This window comes from Nyctibius grandis, chromosome 6 (genome assembly GCF_013368605.1).
Source record: "Nyctibius grandis isolate bNycGra1 chromosome 6, bNycGra1.pri, whole genome shotgun sequence".
In the NCBI taxonomy this organism is placed as follows: Eukaryota; Metazoa; Chordata; class Aves; order Nyctibiiformes; family Nyctibiidae; genus Nyctibius; species Nyctibius grandis.
The window spans coordinates 61,970,861-61,991,040 of NC_090663.1; positions in this window are offsets into that span (position 1 = coordinate 61,970,861).

A 20,180-nucleotide genomic window follows, 5' to 3' on the forward strand; every position below is an offset into this window, starting at 1 on the left:
GGAGGGAGGGAGGAAAGGCAGTTGTATCCTGGGATTTGTAGGTGGTGACAAGAAAACTATATTTGCAGTGACAGTAGATAGTGAGCTGGCGGGACATCTGTCATCCTTACTTTTCAGCTCTATGGAAAATACTGTTAGGGCTTCAAAGTCATATTGCCTTTTCAAAATGAAATGATCAAATAGCATGTTTCAGAGAGGATCACTGTCTACCTTAATCCCATGCATGATCTTTGCCTTTTGCCCTTGGTTTGTTAATTCACTCAGCTGTTTTGTGCACACTTATCAGACACATAAGAGCCAGGCCAGCATTTCTCATCGTTATCAAGGATGATACTTTGAGCTCTAAAGAAGTCACATACGTGGGCTTGCGATTTGTACAATATATTAGCTACTGTTTTCCAAAGCATGAAAATCAGTGAAGGTTTATAACCCTGTTGTCAACAGGAAAAGTCAGACTTTTAACTGATGGAGACAGCACCTGCAACGAAATATGCGTTATGAAACCATGAACATGTTCCTTTATCACAGGACACTGTTGGGAAATGCATTAACTGTTAACCGCCAGTTAACTGGCAGGTCAGGCAGACAAACCAAGGATTCAATGTAGAGATCTGTTACCTCTTACGGCAGCCCTAGGTGTGACTGCTCAACTGGGAATCTAGCATAAATCAGCAAGGTCTTATCAGTGTGCTTCTCGTGCTGCCCTCTGTTCTCTAGTGATTTGGGAAAGAGCATATTTTGGTCTCTGGACATACTAGAATGGTCAGCAGTTACTGTCATGAATACTTAATCAAAGCAAATGAGCCTTCTCTATGAATTAGCTCCCTGTCTGTGCATCCACATTAAAAAAAATAAGTGCTATGAAATCTGACTGTAACATGTAGGGAAAATAGCAGTTGGTTGTATTTCAAGTGTCCACTGATAGGCTATGGATTTATGAAAAAGGACCATAATTCCTCAAAGAATGGCTGAATAAAAAAGACGGGTAATGGTTAAAAGAATGTTGCTTAGGAAAAGTATTAGCAACTCATTAAAATACCTTAAAGGAAAAATAAGTCTGTTTTGCTTCTTAGTAAATTATGTGTAAAAGCTTTCAGAATTTGTATTGCCTTGAGTATAATTAAATGTGTTTTGGAGGTGGAGGGCAAGCAAGGTGTAGAGATGTGTGCTAGAAGGAATCCAAGTCTTGTCCACTGAGCTTTCCAGAACTGTCAAAATCTGGGGGTAATGTAAGAGACCACAATCTGAAAAAGTGGCAAGATAGGGAGAACGATTTCTAGTCATACCAGATAAAACTCTACTTTTGGCAAATGGTAAAAGTAAAGTTTCGGAAAATGTTTGAGCCAATCTAACAGCGTGCTGATTTTTTTAGTTTAACTCTGCATTTTTCTGAACCGTCAGTGAGTTTGTTCAAACTGAACCAGCAAAAAACTAAACCGTGAAAAAAGAGAGATTAATTTTCTGCTGGCTAAGCTTCCTGCCCTGGTTCTCCATAGCATCAGATGTGTGCCTGTGCTGGCCAAGGGGGAGGGTGAGAAGATGCTGCCAGTGGTCAGAGGAGGTAGAACCATCCTTTTGAGCAGCAACTAGATACTCAGTAAGGCACAGTTTTACAGTATGTCGAAGCCAAAATTAAGTCAAATGCTATGCAAAGAGGAGATTCAAAATAATGCTTTTTTTAGCTACAGGATGGGAACTTTCTTGATCTTTTTCTGAGAACTGTGTTCACCCCCCATGAGTTTTTGCATATAAGAAGGAACATAAAGGTTAATATTCCAGATTGGGATAATCACAGAAAATTGAAATAGAAAATAAAACCTTTTGGAAGTGAATTGAGGGGATATAGAAACATGAATTCAGTCGCACAACAGAAATCAAGATAAAGGGTGCAAATCTATTGTTTTAGATAGGCTGAAAGATTTCAAATAAAGAAGCCCAGAGCCTTACTAACAAATGGCAGCAATTGTCCACCTACCACCAAGTCTTTTTATTCCCTGAACCAGGCCACCAGACACTGGCAGTCAGGGCTTTGTTTCCAGTTTGATCTCGCAGCTGGCACACAGGTAAAACTCCCAGGGGGTTTAGTTGGAGGCCCTCCAGACAGGAGTGACAAAGTCTTTCAAACGTCTTCCCATTTGTCATGGGATTCCTTTTCTGGATATCTTTTTGGGGTGAGGTGTGTGTGTGGTAGGGGTGATGTACAGTGGCTCAGTGGGTAAGGAATTTCTTTTTCTTGTTAACTGCATGTGATGGCTTCCACAAGTGTCTTTACTAGGCAAAATACCTAAGAAGTTCACCAAGTATTTTGCCTGAATAAGAACTGGACAAAGGGGCCCAGAATGTGAATTCCATCCCTGGGTCACATATGGATCACTCACCTGAAGGCTTAAATGGTCCCTTCATGGCCCCATGTGCATCCAGGGCAATTTCAGAAAGATTTAACACCATCCCATCCAACTTTGAATTGCTGCTATTTGAATTGAGGTAAGCCGTGGTCCTTTTCTGTTTCTGCTGGGAAGTTCACCAGGCATGTCATGAAAGGTTATCAGTGTAACCCAACCGGCAGCCATCGTGGGATAAAACCAGTCAGCTTCAAGTAGAGGGACAAAAGGTCAGAGCACTGCAAACCCAATACTGCCACCAGCATCTTGGGTTACAAGGTTACGGTACAGGGGAAGGAGGGGGATGAAACATAGCCTAGTAAACACTCAGTCAGCTCTCAAAAATAGAAAGTGACATGGATCCTAATGGGAGAAATATGAAGCTACTGTATAGTACATATTCACCTGCCATTATCACTTACATATGCTGAGAGGGAGGGCAGCTGGCCCTAAACTCCTTTCCAAAGCAGAGAGATATTTTTAAATAAAGTTAATGCATTAAATTTAAATTGCTTTGGCAGCAGGAGAGACTCTGGAACCTGCACAAATATTTTGGAAATGCTTCACTGTGGTTAACAGTATTTCGTGGTCTCTTGGGTTGAATCAATGTTGTTCCAGCATTTTACACTCAGGTAAAACTGAGTATAGAAATGATAAAGCTCTCTTTCTGATACAGTCCTAATCCTTTTGAACATCTTTTTGGTTAAACTACTGCACGTTTCCTTTTCATTTGCTGTATGCCAGAAAGAAGGTCTTTGAGGGACTATCTTCAATTTATATTCTTTGCTTCTTAGGAAACCTCTAAGTGGAACATAGTTCATTGCAAGTGAAACCCCCTTGGTGCCATCTTTGATTCATGGGTATCTATCTATCTATCTATCTATCTATCTATCTATCTATCTATCTATCTCCTCTACTGCATCATCTGGAAGATTCTGTATAAGACAAAAGCTTATGTTCTGTTGTCTGATACAAGCATAGGGAAAAGATTCTAGCTGTGAGATTTACACTGCTATTGCAAATTCTATTGGAAATAAATAATGCAGGCATAGATAGTAACACAGCAGTAATAAGGTTAGCTAGAAAGTCTCACTTTACGTTTGACAAGAAAGCAGAAGACACCAAAGTAAGGAGGCTGGCCAAAAGACTCTATCAACTGTTACTCTGTGTAAGCCAGAGTCCTATTAGTCTCCAGCTATGCTTCTGAGTCAGCACAGTGTGCTGGATTAGCTGGAGTGCCAGGTCCTGCTCTGCCTCTCAGTGCATGTCAACACTGGAACAAGCCATAAAAAAACAGGTTCTGTTTCACAAATACCTCCAAGGCTTTCAAAACTTTTGAAATCTTCTGAAATCTCTAATCAGACATGACTTTGTTGAAACCTCTGCTTGCAGAGTGAAAAGGTCAGTCCCTGTATTTAAGTTTTTCTCTCTTACGTACACTGCACTTGCAAAATCTAGTCAAAAACGTTAAAACTGATAGTTCAAACAAATGTGTTTGGTTTGACAAAACAATTTCTGAAGAAAAATCTATTCATTAAACAGACCCAGTGTAGTTTCAGCCTAGTAATTCAGTATAAGGCAGCTAGAGGGGTGGGTTTCTCACTCAAAGACTCCCGCACGAATAGGATTTTTGAAGTCACTCCTTCTCACCACATCTCAACCTCACATGCCTCCATGGCCCTGGAACCAGCTGCATGGTTTTGGAACTGTTTTGATCAGAATCATTATTGGCATTTTGTTCCTGCATAAGGGCCATTGATGCACCTCTGCCCTGTACTGTGTGGAACTATTTATTTGATTCTTTTCAGGCAAGCCATGGACTTTTACTCTCCTGATAAGTACATTCCTAGTACCTGGAAATAGTGTAGTGTCCTGTTGCTACGATATGTTCCATGTATCTGGAAAAATTCCTGGGTATTTTTGTAGGTGGCCTGCTATGATTCTGAATAAAGAGTGAGTGAAGCTTCCCTACCTTAAAACCAGGCTGCCTAACTCTTTTGGATAACCTGAACCAAATTACAGTAGTTCTTTAAGCGCTTTAAAGTTTATCTCCCTGTAAAGTACATCCAATCTAATGAAATGCAAACAGTGCTGAATTGGGCTTCCAGGGGACATGCAGACACTATGCAAGTGATACAATCTAGTAAACCATGATATTTGTATGAGTATGCCATGCCAGCCTCTAAAGACACAATTATCTTTTTATTTTGGTGTCCATGACCAAAACACTGATTGGGCTTTGCCAGTGTAATACAGAGGTTGCCATTTACCAATGGTTACTCTTCCTATTTTATTAACAGTCAATTGGCATAGGAGCCATAAGCCTGCACCAGGCTTTCAGTATTCCAGGTGCTGTACAACTAAACACCAAAACGACAGTTCCCCAAAAACTTTAAATGAAAGTAGAAAAGCAATTCACTAGTGACATGCAGCCTCTTAATATTATACTGACAAGCCCTAAGGAAATTCACAAGAGCAAAGGACCAGAAAAGACAGTTAGGATTACCTGATTTGATTTATTGATACATTCAGGCCTATGTCATGCCTGTAACCTCCAGCTAAACTGCAGTATTTATTTGAAAGAGCTGGAAAATAAAGGGAGTTAGGCTGGAGACGCAACTGAGAAAGGACTTGGAGTTAACATTGGTCACAGTGATTACAGCTTTGAGTAGATACATAGATGATAGATAGATAGATAGATAGATAGATAGATAGATAGATAGATAGACAGATGATGTAGTTTGGAAACTGGGATTGGAAAGATGAGCTGGATGTCAGCAGAAGGTAATTCTGTACCTCAGGACCCACCATAACAAAGGCTGCATTCAGATATTTGTTTTAAAAAGGGAAGGAGAAAGGGGGAGAGATCAGAGTCAAAAATTGCAGCAGGACAGTTCTGGAGTAAGTCTGACAAAACAGGGGCATTTTAGTAGCAAGACAAGTAGTCAATAAAAACATGTCCTGATAGAAACCCATATATAGTAATTTATTTATGTATTTATAGCTCTACTCCGCAATAATGTCAACCTTTTCCTTTTTAATTTCCTCAGTTATCAGAGACACAAAAAGGGAGACCCTTTAAATACAGATAAAGATATTTATTGAGTGCTTTTGCCTTTTTTATTATTATTGACTAAGCTTCCTGGTTAGCTGTTGTTAATAGTAACTAACTACAAACAAATGATTACTCATGGTTGATGTCATATGTCCTACCAGGTCACTCAAGGTTCAGTGAGAAATGAAAGAACAAACAAAAAAACCTGCAATAGCTAAATGCAGCAAGCCAACTAAATGATAGTTTATGGGGATTCTGATGCTCACAAAGACTAAGTCATGCTCTCACCACCTCTAAAGGGTATATCTGCTGGCCACTGCTCCCTGTGCCCTCTGGTTACCCTGAATCATACATAACCCGAGAAAAGAGCCAGCTTTTGTGATTACAGATTCCATGAAATTCATGCAAACAGATGAGCGAGGTCAAAAGCTTGTTGCTCCTGAGGGGTACAGACAAGTCACTGAACCTTTGCAGTCCCAAGATGGTTCAAGAAAATCTGAACTGGGGAGGGGAAAAACAAAAAGCAATGATGACAGTCATTTTAGACTGCTTGTTTCAGATGTTACTAGCTATGTACTACGTGCTCGAAAAAAATGATTGCTGCATTAGTTTTGGCCATTCAAGTGACGTGTAGTGTTTCTTGCACATCCTTTTATGTTTGTTTTCCCTGTGCCTGGGGCCTTTGCAGTGTAAAAATATAGAAGTCACATGCTTACCCATAGCTTAGAAAATATCTTCCCTATCATCCAGTCCAACATCATTCCTATCACGCAGTCAATGCACAGTCACTAGTTCTCTAAGCCTATTAGGATGTTATATCACCTCCTATGAAAGCCTTTGATGGAGATGACTTGACTAACACAGTAAACAAGTTATCCCATTGCATAATTTGCTTTATAGTAAAATTAGATATGGACTCAACCAACAAAGTTTGTATTGAGATCCACATTTTTCTGAAACTGGGATTCACTTAAGTAATTTATAAAATATTGTTCCTGGACTAACTTGTAAATTCCCATGTAAAGTTAGACTGACAATTGCAGAAGGACTTAAGGCTTGTATTTTCAATCTTAGAAGAAGCAGAGATAAAAGTAGTAAAAGATGTAAGGGGGCAAAGAGCCTAATCCTTTTGTACTAAAATAGAAAATGTTCTAACCATTTGTCACCTACTTCTGTAACCCAGAATGGCTCACATCGGTGTTAGCCTCTAGAGCGGGGTGCCTGCATCCAACCTGGCTGTTGGAAATGGTCTCTTACCTGCACTAACTCCCTAACCGTGTCTGGAAAAGCTTGGAAAAGTGCTGTAGGCCAACATCATTTAACACACTGTAAGAACAATTTAATAGCATAAACAACTGAGCTGCTATACCCAGAAATGTTTGCAGGCACTGCCAGCCATAGATGGAGCCTAAAGTTATCTGACCTTTATTTTCAGTGGAAAAAGACCCGGGTTATTTCTGCACTGCTTGTAATAGAGAATGTGGTTGTTCATACTGGAAAAGTTTCTTCTCCCTACCAGGCTCCCAAAAATGAAACAACCTTCCAGGAGGGATATGTTTGGGGCACACCAGAGCAAAGAGCAGAGGCTCCTAAAACAGCATCCCAGGCCCTGGGACCAGGGGTGGGGAAGGATGCATGCCCTGGGTGCTGCCAGGCCCAGTGGCCCCACAGCTACCTGTGGTGCCACTGTGGTGCAAGACTGTGGTGTTTTGGAGGGAGACGTTGCTTTGGTGGAACAATTTCTGGGTTTTGTAGAGCAGAACCGATTGTGTTTTTACAGGTAGCCCCTGTCCCTCTGACACCCTCTCTGTCCTGAGGGCTTCATAGAGAGGTAAGGTTCTGTTCTGTTGGCTTTTTTGTCTCCTTGAGCATGTCTGTGAAGAGCTTTCAGCGGGGAGCAGGTACAAATTTGCTTGAGAAGCCACGTGCTCCAGAGCACGTGGAGTGCTGTGATAGTTTGTTGGTGGGGTGATGCAAGGTGAGTGGGATGCCTGAGAGGGGAGAGTAATATTTGATCATGTTGAACAGTGCTGGGAGGTGGTAATGCCGTGTGATGCAGAAGACACCTAACCCTGCAGCAGCCTTTATGTGGATTTGGCAGGAGGTGTGTTGGGTTTAGGAAGTGGGGCTTAGCCTAATGCTATGGCCCACTAAGGGTATTTTTCCTCTGCCAAGCTTACAGTATGTCTGTGCAATAGCGGTTCTGAGTTTAACAGATGAAGCAACGCATATTGCAGTTCTTCACCCAGAAGTTTATTTTAAACTTTACAGTTTTAGCTGTGTTCCTTGAAAGTGTATTTCACCAGAAATTGTTACTTTGACCGTGTCCATGAAGCAGGACAATTTTTCTGAAAGATGTTTTCTGAAGTGGCTTCACTGAAAGCCACTGAACATACACAGAAAGTAAAAGATAAATAAATGTTCCAATATGTTACTCATTTTTTAGAAAAGCTGCTGATTATTTAAGGTCTCAGTGTATAATTTTTGATCATTTGTGGCTGGCAAAGAATCAACCAAGTAGAGTTTACAGAACGGCCATGCATGATACAAATAATACTTACAAACCAACTAACTTTACAGCGAAACCTTCCCCAGTCAAAGAACATGGTACCTTGTGAAGATTAGCTATAATCTTACTTTTCCTTATTTGACTCATGATGAACTTGGAGAGGGGATTAGTTTGAGCTATACTAGAGCCCAATATTTGTACAGCATCTAACACAGGGTTTCATGTAGTTTAAACAATCTGCTGAAACTCAGTTTTCACTTCAGGTTAACTGCCTTGTACCCAGGTATTTAAGCATATTCAATATTGGCATATGAAGGTGAAAAGGGAAGTAGATGTTCTGAAGCTTTGATACCAAAGATATAAATTTCTGGAAAAAGTAGAGGTTGCTTGCCATATATTACAGTAAGCACTAGGAAACCAAGGGAAAAAAATGAGTGCATGCAAGGTTTTGAGCACCAGCCCTGGAAGAAGTTTAGCTCTTTTGCTGTTATATTAATCTATGCTAAAGCCAGTTTTGCAGGGGAATGAAGTGTCTGCTGTGAGCTATCTGAACAGAGAAGTGTTTCAAAGTGACTATTAAAAAAATAGCGTGATTTTTCACATGACAGTACAGCTGGTATTTGCTTTCCTTTTTTTGGGGGGGGAGGGGGAGTAAATAAAAAGACCCTAAAAATCAACACACAAAGCAGGTATCATCTCCTTCAGTGCCATTGTGAATTCTGCCCTGACTTCTTCCGTTTGGGCTTGTGACCGGCCACAGTGGAGGAAATGACATTCTGTGGTGGCAGGAGGAGGACTCTGGACATCAATTACTGGAGCTTCACTGCCCAAAAGCTTTGTGGACGGCTTCTTCACTGCAGGTCAGGAAAATGTTTTGGGCACTGCTTATCAGTCAGTGATGCCTCTTTCACTCTTGAGCATACCAACACAAAATTGAAGTATAGCAAAGCATAATCCTCTGGGCTTATGAGTGCTGGAACAAGCGGTGGGAGACAGAGGATGGGGGGGAGGAGAGAGCCCAAGTGGCAGGCAGAGGTGACGTATAAGTGGTAGGGGCTCACAAAGCATGGGGGGACAGCAAGGAGGGGGAGAGGTAGCAGCAGTGAGGCTTTTCTCTCCCTTTCTGTCTCTGTTTAAAGGAATTTATACTTGTTTTATCCAGTGAACAAGCTACCATTTATATACCTCAGTCACTGCTGCCAAGAGAGGAGGAGTTGTGAAGGATGAGTAGGGCAATGTGAGCGCAGTGGAAGTCTCTGATAGGAAGTGGGGTGCAAAGGAGGATTCCTTTTTCCAGATGAACGGTAAACATAATTTCTCAGACACCTACAACTGCTTATTTAACTAGAAATTAATGCTAGGAATGCAGTGGAGCCAGCATGATGCTTGTTTACAAGCCAACCTGCTAACTCTTTTGACCAGCTTGTTTAATTTGTGTTGATACTTCCTTTTAATGGTATATTAGTGCAAGACAGCATAACCTGAGAGTATGTGAGCTGGTGAAAACCGATGGAGTGTAGGTTTGTACTTCAGGCTATCTATGCACTTTGGAGGTAAAAACACTCTGTAAATTCACACTTTGTGTTTCATACAGTAGTTTGAATGCATGAGACCGGGGTGCAGGCGCATGAATAAAGATACAGATTCAAGGTTGTTGTGACTTGCATAACTTCACTGAAGCCAGAAGTGCCACACTAATTTATACCAGCTGGGAATACGGTCCATTCTAACAAATTTTAGAGCTGTCTTGCTTAATAAATGTGATGAGCAATCAGACGCTTGATACATCCTTTCATGTGGAAAGCTCTGTGCGGCTCAAATATTTACATACATGTTTTACGATGGATACGCACACTCTTCTCTCTGCCTTCCTTACTCTGTGAGATGATTGCTCCAGACCTTTGAAATGCTCAAATTCCTGACAAAATGTGCTTCCAAGGCATTTTAAAAAAAGATCAGTCAGTGGTGGCAAGGCATTCATGCAGGATAGGTATCAAGACATTTCCGTGCAGCAGTCATAAACAATGTAGATAGCGTCTCCTAATCTGAAACACCTCCTCTCTTTTAGATTGATCCTACTATACATTACAAATTAGTGGAAGACCAGTGGAAGACCTCCTGCTGTTATTCCATGTCCCTGAGCTCAGTTTGTATCATGCTCTGGCTGGATACCTTCATGTGCAATAAAAAATAGCACATATAGGTTACTTGAAATTTATTCCAGTGGCTCCCTACCCAAGCCACAGAGGGTCTCAAGTGTTAATGTGCCTAGTTAAGTAAGTACTGTACTGCTGCCACACACTGAGATTTTACGTATCTTAAAATGCATTGTTTGCTGCCAGCCATTTTATGTTCAGTTCATACTGCTGCTGAAGCCTAGAGACACTCCTGCTAGAGACACTGCATCTCTTCTTTTTCTCATTTTGCTTTCTGAAACTGAAAATCATCATCATTGGTGTGTTCACAGGCTCTTTGGCTATCATTTGCAGCAGCACTCTTCATCAGCAGGACCTGAGGGTCACCTAAGTCCTGCTGTGGTCATTTATAGTTGCAGTTTTGCCAGAGTAATGAATGCCTCTGGTGGGCATCTGTATGAGACTGCTGTCTAACTCCCCAGCCTCAGAGTACACCATCCAGTACCAGATATTGGCTCTGTTCACCTCTGGAGCATCCTAGAGACATGATTTGACACAGATGAGATGAATACACTTGATGACTGAATTTCTATCAAATTCACCAAAGCACATCATATAGAGTTTATAGACTGCTATCTGCAGCAGGACAGTTTATGCCTCATCTGGCATAACATCCGTCAAAATAAACTTCCCCTCTCTGTACCCCCAGAATTTAATAAGCTTAATCTCTACTGAATCAGCTCTGTGTAGCTTGTGGCCACAGTGGTTTTGATCTGGTAGTAGTCAGCCTAAAACTGTCACATCAGATCCTGGCCCCAGGTGTGTACTGTGTGGTCAAGAGCACAGTACTGGAAAATGGGCTTCCTGCCCAGCTAGCTGAAGGCTAGGACACAAACACCAGTTTTGTTCAGAGCACCAGCTTTTAGGACAGTCAGAACAAAGCCAAGGAAAAGAAATACAGAGTGCCTTGAATGATCTGGAGTCATCTATTGCCACTACTTTGATTTTTTATTATTTTTATTTTTAATGTATATTTTTTGTTCAACAGTTGTGCCAGGCATTCCCAACAGCAAGAGATGCTGCATATGCAGAGGAGTGAGTATTTCCTTTTTGACTTTATGAGCCCCCTTGGAGGTGGTTGATCATCTGGAATACTGCATTCAGTTTTGGGCCCCTCACTACAAGAAAGATATCAAGGTGCTGGAGCAAGTCCAAAGAAGAGCAACGAAGCTGGTGAAGGGTCTAGAGCACAAGTCTTATGAGGAGTGGCTGAGGGAACTGAGGTTGTTTAGCCTGGAGAAAAGGAGGCTGAGGGGAGAACTTATCGCTGTCTACAACTACCTGAAAGGAGGTTGTAGTGAGGTGGGTGTTGGTCTCTTCTCCCAGGTAACAAGTGATAGGACGAGAGGAGATGGCCTCAAGTTGTGCCAGGGGAGGTTTAGATTGGATATCAGGAAAAATTTCTTCACCGAAAGGGTTATCAAGCATTGGAACAGGCCGCCCAGGGAAGTGGTGGAGTCACCATCCTTGGAGGTATTTAAAAGATGTGTAGATGTGGTGCTTAGGGATATGGTTTAGTGGTGGACTTGGTAGTGTTAGGTTAATGGTTGGACTCGATGATCTTAAAGGTCCTTTCCAACCAAACCGATTCTGTGATTCTGTGATTCTATAATTCTATCCCATCCTATGAGGGTTACAAGCCATCATGTAAGCAGTTCAGGCCTGCTATGTGGTACTGAAAATGAGCATGCTGGTTGTCCCTCTTGCAGGGAAAAGGAGTAAAAAGTTGTCTGAAGAGCTACTGATTGCTAGTGTCATTGTTGCTCTGTTCAGAGACTCTAAAAGAGTATGGTGACCAAAATCTTGTGCAAGACTATGGAACTCTCTGAAAGTCATGTTATCAGATGCCATGGTAATCTATTGTGCAGCTGTAGTGTCCAAGCTGATCCTCTCCTTACCCCTGCAGTGTTATTGAGACAGAGCGTGGTGTGCAAGCTGCATAGGGGTCTTGAGCACCATGGTCCTGAAGTTCTGAACCTAAAGGTATAAGCAGAGGCCTCAGATACCCGGAGTTCATCAGTTACAACATTTGCTGTAGAATTCAAGGATGTTGGCAGGAATTAATCAATAAAAGGATTCTCCAGAAGGACTCCCTTCTTTTTTACTATTCCCTTCATCCTTACTGCAGAGCTGAATTAAATGAATGCCAAAAAGCCTACTGAAAAGGGAAGGAGAGAACAGTGAAAGACAGTATCAAATTCAAGCACTTCTAAAAAAAAGAGCTCTCAAGTCTGATATGTGTCAGATCCCAAATTCTTTCTTTCAGAGTGGATTAATCTAAAGTGGAACGAGGTAGACTGAATCCAGAACAGGTTTTCACACATGAGTTATTCCGCAATAGTTATTGCAATGTACATGTACTCTGTCCTGGTCAGAATTAACTTTCAAGTACAGACAAGCCCTTCCATTAGACTTGAGCAAATTGTGAAAACATTTAATAAAGGTAATTAGTTATAAAATCTGCCATGACGTTTGTAGCTCATTTTGGTTTTGCTTTTCACAAACATTTTATGAGCTGGCATTAAACCCCTGTATTTTCCAAGCAATAGGGAAGCTTGTCAATTCTTCTGTGACAGTGTTTGCCCAAGTATTTATACTAGAACTTTTGATGTGCCTGATCTGAAAATTGTTAAGGAATCAGCAACTCAGGGAGCACTTGAAACTTAAATAATGAAATCTCTGTGAACAGTACTCATAGAATTACAGATGGAAATTATTCCTGAACAGCCTACTGGGTCACACGAATGTTTACCACTTTCATAAAGGGCGCACAAAGAGAACTGTCAAAGACATAAGCCTACGCATCCCCATTTGCCCGGACCGTGGCCGTCACTAACTTCATTACCACAGAGTCATTCTTCAGTGTACATTAGCGCTGATATCTAAAGCAACAGGAGAATGAAGTTCCCTGTGCATTTTGCGTCAAGTTTCAAATCAATGTTGAGTTTGTCATTGACATTTCAATGGCAAGCACACCTCCCTGTTCAAAGGATGAATTTTGGCACCACTCCTTTAGTTAATTCTTTTAAAAGTGCTTAAACATCAATGGTAGCATTTGGCTCTGCATGCATGATTTCTGGGCAACTACTCAAAACTTACTAAGCAATAATCTTTTTGTTTAATCATTCACTGCAAACATGTTACATAAAACGGACCGATAACAGAGTCATGAGACTTTTTTTTCCACTGGTATTGTGCAAAAGATGGGACCTAAAAAAGTTTTTGAAAGCTAGGCAGTGCTAAATTAAATTTGCTGCTGCTGCTGTGAGAAACAAGAACTTCTTTCAAACCCGTGGAATTAGATCTCCTTAAGTCACTAGTGCGACTCTTCCCATGTGCAATAGATCATCTTTTGGAAAACCTGGGTACTGAAGGACTGATGTGTCTTGTTTGGTTCAGTAACTGCTAGGGCGAGGCAGATGCAATGCACCATCAGAAGCTGCACAGGCTTTTATGGAGCCTAACCAAGAGGAAACACTTGTGTACTGCCAAAAAACTTCAACCAGTTCAAGAAAACCATCATTGCATACCCACTGGGAGAGATGCCTGGGTCTGAGATGAGGCAACGCTGCTGCTCTAAGGCCCTCAGCAAGTACATACTAGGGGCTGGATTGTAATACCTTCTAGATAGGCACTGTCAGGAGAGATATATGTAAATACACTGGCATTGCTATGTGCTGTGTCAGCCGGCAGAGATTTCTCCCATCTGTCCTTGTGTTGTGCACTTAGAAGATGCTTAAAGTCGTGTGATTCTTCCGCTTCCTTGTTTTTATTCCCCATTTGCCTCTTGCTTAAGACAGCCTGGTGCCCACAGGCTGGAATGTGTCATCACTTTCTCCCCATGCGATCTGCTCTTCATGCCTATGGTTCAGTTGCCATGAACCTTCCCACTTGAGCAGCCTGCTGCAAGCCGTGTTGAGCAGAAGCCAAAAGCAATGTTTGCTTTGCAAGGAAACATTGCAAATGGGGTGGTATTCATTTAGAGAAGGCAAAAAATACGTCAATGGAAAATGCAGGTGTGACTGGCGGACCAGTTTGCAAGAATGAACGCTGTATTTGGGCAAGCTGTTGCGTTGTTTATTGTGTAAGTATAAAGCACTCAATTCAATAGAAACCAGTCTGGATAAACAGGAAAGAAAGAACAGACTGTCTTGAGGTAATTCGCCATTCAGCAAGCACAGGGGGATTGTTACCGGACATGCCAGAGCTGCCACCTTTGACTTTCAGCCCCCCAGCAATCGTCCTAGGAGCCTGCCTTGAAACACGGCAGGGGGCAGCCTGTGAACGGATGGAGAGATGGGATGGGGGAAGCTAGTTGTGTCCCTTTCTCTCCAGGTACTTACTGGGGGGGGCTGCAAGAGGGAAAGCGAGCAGAGAGGTGATTTTCATCTAGGAAATTCTGAAGATACTAGGTCTATTGGTCAATATTCCTGTAGGCACTGTAGTTTTTCTTCTAAATGCTGAAAAAGAGACATTTTTTTTTCAGACAGATAGGTAATCCATGTGTACCACTGGTCTCAGACACCTGAGCAGCAGGACTGTTGGTGCATGATCTCTCTACAACTAGTAACATCAGTGCTGGTGGAGAGACTTACAGCCCCACGCTCAGCCCCAGAGCGGAGCAGCTCCACCTCGGGAAAGCTCAGGGCCACGAAGGCTGACACCCAAGAGGCTGCGTTGCCACGTTTCAGCAGGGTAGCTGGCCCTGTTGTGGGGACGGCATGTAAGATCACAAAGTGGTTGTAGCTTTTGACAGTTTTCCTCTGTGTACAGTTAAAGAAGCCTCACTATTTTTGTTTACAGGCATTCTGTAGGCATTTAATGTTTTGAGGGTCTCCAAGGCATTTTTGGTTGCAAGGTTTTCTACAAGAGCTCACTTCTGACAGTATTAAACTTATAGGTAAACGAGGTTAATCCATATAATGTGTTTTGGTGCAAAGATTTACTCAATTTGAAGAACAGCATGCAATGAAGACCTGGACTCATAAGTGAGATTTTTTGTTGTTGTTGTTAATGTGGTCGAATTTGTCAACCACACTTTTAAAGCTCTGCATTTTTCAGGATTTATACTTAGATGTTATCTCCTTTCTCTTTCATCAATGTCCTACAGATATCTTAGTGCCTTTTCCTTTTCCTTGCTGCCTGTGGGAATATCTTTGCCCATGACAGCAGTATGCCGAGGTATTCTTAAAGGGTTCACCTTCAATTACTAGTCTCTACCTAAGCACCCTTCCCTTCATAAAATCTATTATTTTGTTCATCTCAAAAATATGTCAAATGGTGATTCCCTCAGTTTCACATTACATTTACTGAACATAAAGAGATTACCTCACAGATCAATTGCTTTGGAATGCATCTGTATACATGTTTCTATATGAGTTTGTGCATATATAAGAAGATATATATAGAGAGATATATATGCACACACCCCCCCTTATATGCATAATGTACATGCACACGTATTATTTATAGAAGAAATGCCTGTATAAACAGCTGCTAGTTGTTCTTCTAGACTGTTTTTCTGAAAACTGAGGTAGCAAGTTTATACAGAAGGCAGCATTGTCAGTGTCCTGGTTTGGCCTAAACCAGGCCGATTTTCCTTTCAGTGATTTTTACTTTCAGCTAAGTCTCCTTTAAGTAACTGCATTTTCTGAAACTAACTGCATGTTTTTGCAGACAGTGTCTGCTTCCAGGACTGATAACGCTCGAAGTTTGTAGTTATCACTGAGGCACCGGTAGGGATGTTGTGCAGAAAGGCTCTTGCTGTACTTATTCTTGAGAGAAACCAAGGTCACTGCTGAATTCCTCATTGCTTACGAGTGAAGAGCCGAAGGGGGGTCGCAGCTGCAGTGGGGAGCAGACAGGGCAGGTGACCCAAAATTGACCAACGAGGGTATTCCATCCCATACACGTCATTCTCGGTATAAAGTGGGGGGATCACGAGGGTCTCGCTCTCTTTCTGCTATGGCCGGTGTCCAGGGAGGACTCCGTCTGTTTTCCTGCTGCCCCCGATCCCGATCCGTGCGTTCCTGAATCCAGCTCTCGACCGTCGCTAGGCCCAGGCTGGGCCTTCCCGGAGCCTGCCCTGCAGTGCCGGTGGTGACGTGGCTGACTTCAGGGGAGCTCAATCTTGGTTTTGTATATATATTTGTATATATTTGATTATTTCTATTATTATTATTATACTTTTTTTTCATTATTGTAGTTTATTAAAACTGTTTTAATTTTCCAACCCAGAAGTCTCTCTCCCTTTTCCCTTTCCCTTTCCCTCTGGGGGGAGGGGGGGGGGATAACAGAGGGCATCTGCCGCAAGTTTAATCGCCAGCCCAGCTTTAAACCGTGACAGTCAGTAGCTGGCAAACCTTTGAGGGACAAGGAGGAAGAAGATGTTTGGTAACTTTATGAACACTGGAAGACAAAATAAAGTGAACAGAAAACATATCTGGAGCTGGGTATCCAGAAGCACCTGAAGTTTTATGCTGCTTTGGCTGTACTATGGGAGGAGGGAACGCTTGCAATATGAAGTGCTCTCTTAGCATGCTTCCCAGTGTGCTCCATCCCATTGCTCTCAAATCCAAACTGGGAAAAGATTTATAGTGTAGGTTAGGTGTAGTAAAAAGAGAACAGGACTTGTGTGGGGATGCAGGGAATAAGTAAATAGGGGCATGAAGGAAAAGTCTTCTGAACTTCATATGAAGCCATGCGCATTTGTGGGCAAATATTTTCATACAGTGCTCGCAGGCAACTCTCCAACCTCTCTCATGACTCAGGAAATAGCTTAACACACTTCAGACAAAAGAGTGAAGATGCAGTCCTTACTTGTAGATATTTGTTATATTTACACATCTGTGTCAGAAAACAACTTTCTTACATCAAATCTAGCTTACACTGGAACTCATTTTTCTTTTTTTACTGGAGTTTCACCACCTGTAACAGTGTCCTCATTTAGCTGTGAGTTGAGAAAGCAGCATTAAATGCCATGATTATTTTTGAGTAGGTGCCTAAATTGGAAGGGAATCTGGTTCTGTCTCACAGAGACTTGTAGGTCTTATCTGTACTATAATGCTGGTCTTCAAAGGTGAATGTGCAAAAGATAGTCTTTATAATAAAAAAAAAAAATTATTTATGATTTGTATGAGCTGTGTCTTGCCTAGCAGAAAGTAGAATAAAGCTAACTTAAATGAGAGCTGATTATAAGTGCTGTGAACAGAAATCTTTGTTCTCAAGAGCAAGCCACTGGAGCATGTTGGCAGCGCATTTTCCAGATGAATTCCTTCCCTGCCTTATTTTGTGACTAGAATGAAGAAACTAAGGAATGGAGACTGAAAGCTTTCTTTTTGCTCGAAAGAAGTGCCCTGTGGCAGCTGAAAATGTATTTACAGATCTTTCAGCTTCCTGGGAGACGCTAGCCAGACTGCTTGCTTCCCTGTTGTTCTGTGGTTGTGTCTCTTCGTTGCTTCATGATATTTCGCATAATCAGTCTCTGACTTTGTATCGCACATCATAGGGCTTTATTTCCTGACAAAACCACCTGCAAGTAGGGAATAAAATGAGGTAACTGCAAATAAGTAAATGGAGCTAACTGTACTTTGTGACTTGCAATCCTATATAATCGGGACTGTGCCTGATAAGGTGATTAACGTTTACAAACCATAACAAAGTTTATTACAGCTGCTTTTATATGTGGAAGTAAATAGAGACATAAAGATGTTAAGTCACTCGCTGAGCTGTGTAACGAATTAACAGCTAAGCTGAAGCCAGGAATCCTTTTCCAGGCTTTCATTCAACCACAAGACTTTCTGCCTTGTTGATTATTAAAGACTTTTCATAACCTTCAGTGAGCCGTGCTGAAACACATTTCTTCATGTTCTTCCCCTTCCGCTTCCTTTGATTTTTTTTTTTATTCCATATTGTTGTAAATGTATGTTATTGTGATATTGGAGCAGTGTTTACCCTAGCACACATGAATAGCTGCGAACAGAGGTGGGAGAGACTGGAGGTTGTTTTGCTTAGTGCAGATTCGTCTTGAGCTGTGAAGCTCAGTGAAGGCTTTAAACTTTTCATGCTTTGTATCTAGGGTCTTCATTTAGGCCCAAATGTGTTTCCTTATGAAATATCAACATGAAGAGCCCTCCAGTGTAGACTTCTCTCTCATGGCCCTTGTAAGATACCCTGCATCTCTGGAAGCTGAAGCCTACAGAAATGACATGACACAGTCCAGTCACACCACGAGTCAGTGGGAAATACAAATACATAACTTGTCTTTTCTAGTTCATCTTTTCTGCTGAACCACAGCCACCAACATAATCAAATGTTCCAGGTGGGAACATACAAGTGCATATGGGTAGCAGAGATAGGGAAATCCCATCACAGTCATTTGGCATTGCTTTCCCTTGCATAATCCTTCTGCCAGCACTTGGCTGGCAGCAGCACAGGCCAGGTCCAGATTGAAAAGAGACACTACTAGAACACCTGCTCAAGTCATCACTGACAAACCTGGAAAATTAAACTAATCTTTCTGCTGCTATGAGCGAATTTGCTCTGCTTGCAAGCATTAGTCACTTGTTTTTTTCTAAATTATTATATTAAATTGAGAAAAACCCAACAAGGTAGATCAAACATGCTTATATACAATATGCTTATATGCGTATACACAGTACATAACTGTATAGTATAATGAATATTCTTTCTTTGACATCCCAGTTCCTTACTTTGTCTTCTCTAGTATATTACTGAATGCAGCTTCTTTAACACTTCCTGTTCTTTCAGCTCTTAGCTTAACAGTATCTGCAGCACTGGGATCTTACCACCCAAGAGATGCCTGTACAAATTCTTGTGTCCCATTTTGCAAGAGACATTTAAACAACCTTGTTCACTTAGAAATATTTTCCTAATGGGTGTTTTTGACTTCTTTTTCTAGGCTCTATTTTTTGCATGTTGGTGCTGAAAGCTGTGGTTTCAGATGAAGGTGTTCCAGGCCCAGTCAGACATTTGACCCAGACTTTTACCACTTTAAAAATGACATTTTTTTCTCTGCTTTATGATGTTCTTTTTTTCATTTAACAGAAATGCCGTGAACATTGCAACAACACATGTAAAATAAGTGTTCCAGGCTTGTCCCTTGGTCTCCTTCATTCATCTCCATTTTTTTTAACCAGATATCACCAGAGCTTGCTTCTTCTGGATGTGTGTGGGGACTTTGCCTCCCTGGACTTTGGTGTGTTGGGGCTTGCTGTTAGTTTGTAGTCACCAAGCTTAACAGCTGTGAAGATTATAAATGTATTATCTGATAACACTGTGTTGTATGTGTAAGAAACCATACATCTAAAAAGCAACAGACGAAGTACAATACTCCTGTGTAATTCTTCTACTCAGCGTATTCCCATTGCAACGTTTAATGGATCTAAGGCTGAGGCTTTTTGTCGCAGGTGTGGACATGTGCCATGCTCTGTTCCCCTGGCAGTTCAGTGGTGTTTTGTTGACATGGCAACTTCTGATCTTGATTCTTCTCCCCAGCACAGTGCTGTCTAAGGCACAGCTTTCCAACTTCACACAGGTTCAGTCCTGCTTGCTTTTATGTAGGAGAATTAAATGGAGGTGGGTTCAGACTCTCACAGTGTCACACTTTCATCAATATTTGCAGCAAGCACCGTCCTTTCTTTTTCCCTTGTTCTAACCAGTCTGTTTGCTTAAATGTCTTAAACATGCAACACAGAAGCGATTGAAACAGTGATAGACTATGAGAATGCAATAAAATTACCTTGATTCAGCTTCCAGTAGAATGATGAGCTAGAGTGAAGATAAAAGTAACTAAACTCCAGCGTGTGATGCCCACTTGGGATGGAGTCTTGCCTTTCCCTTACTCCACTGTCTCTTCCTCCTGCTGCATGTCCTGTGCAGGCTCAGGCCTCCTCCATGAGCCTGTTCATTAGCCTTGCAGAAAACTGATAGGGAAAAAAAGTGTGGTCTTATTTTTTTCTGCAAGGTTAGTGAGTTGAACTGACTTACAGAGGTGTTTGATGAATGTAAGGGCTAGGGTG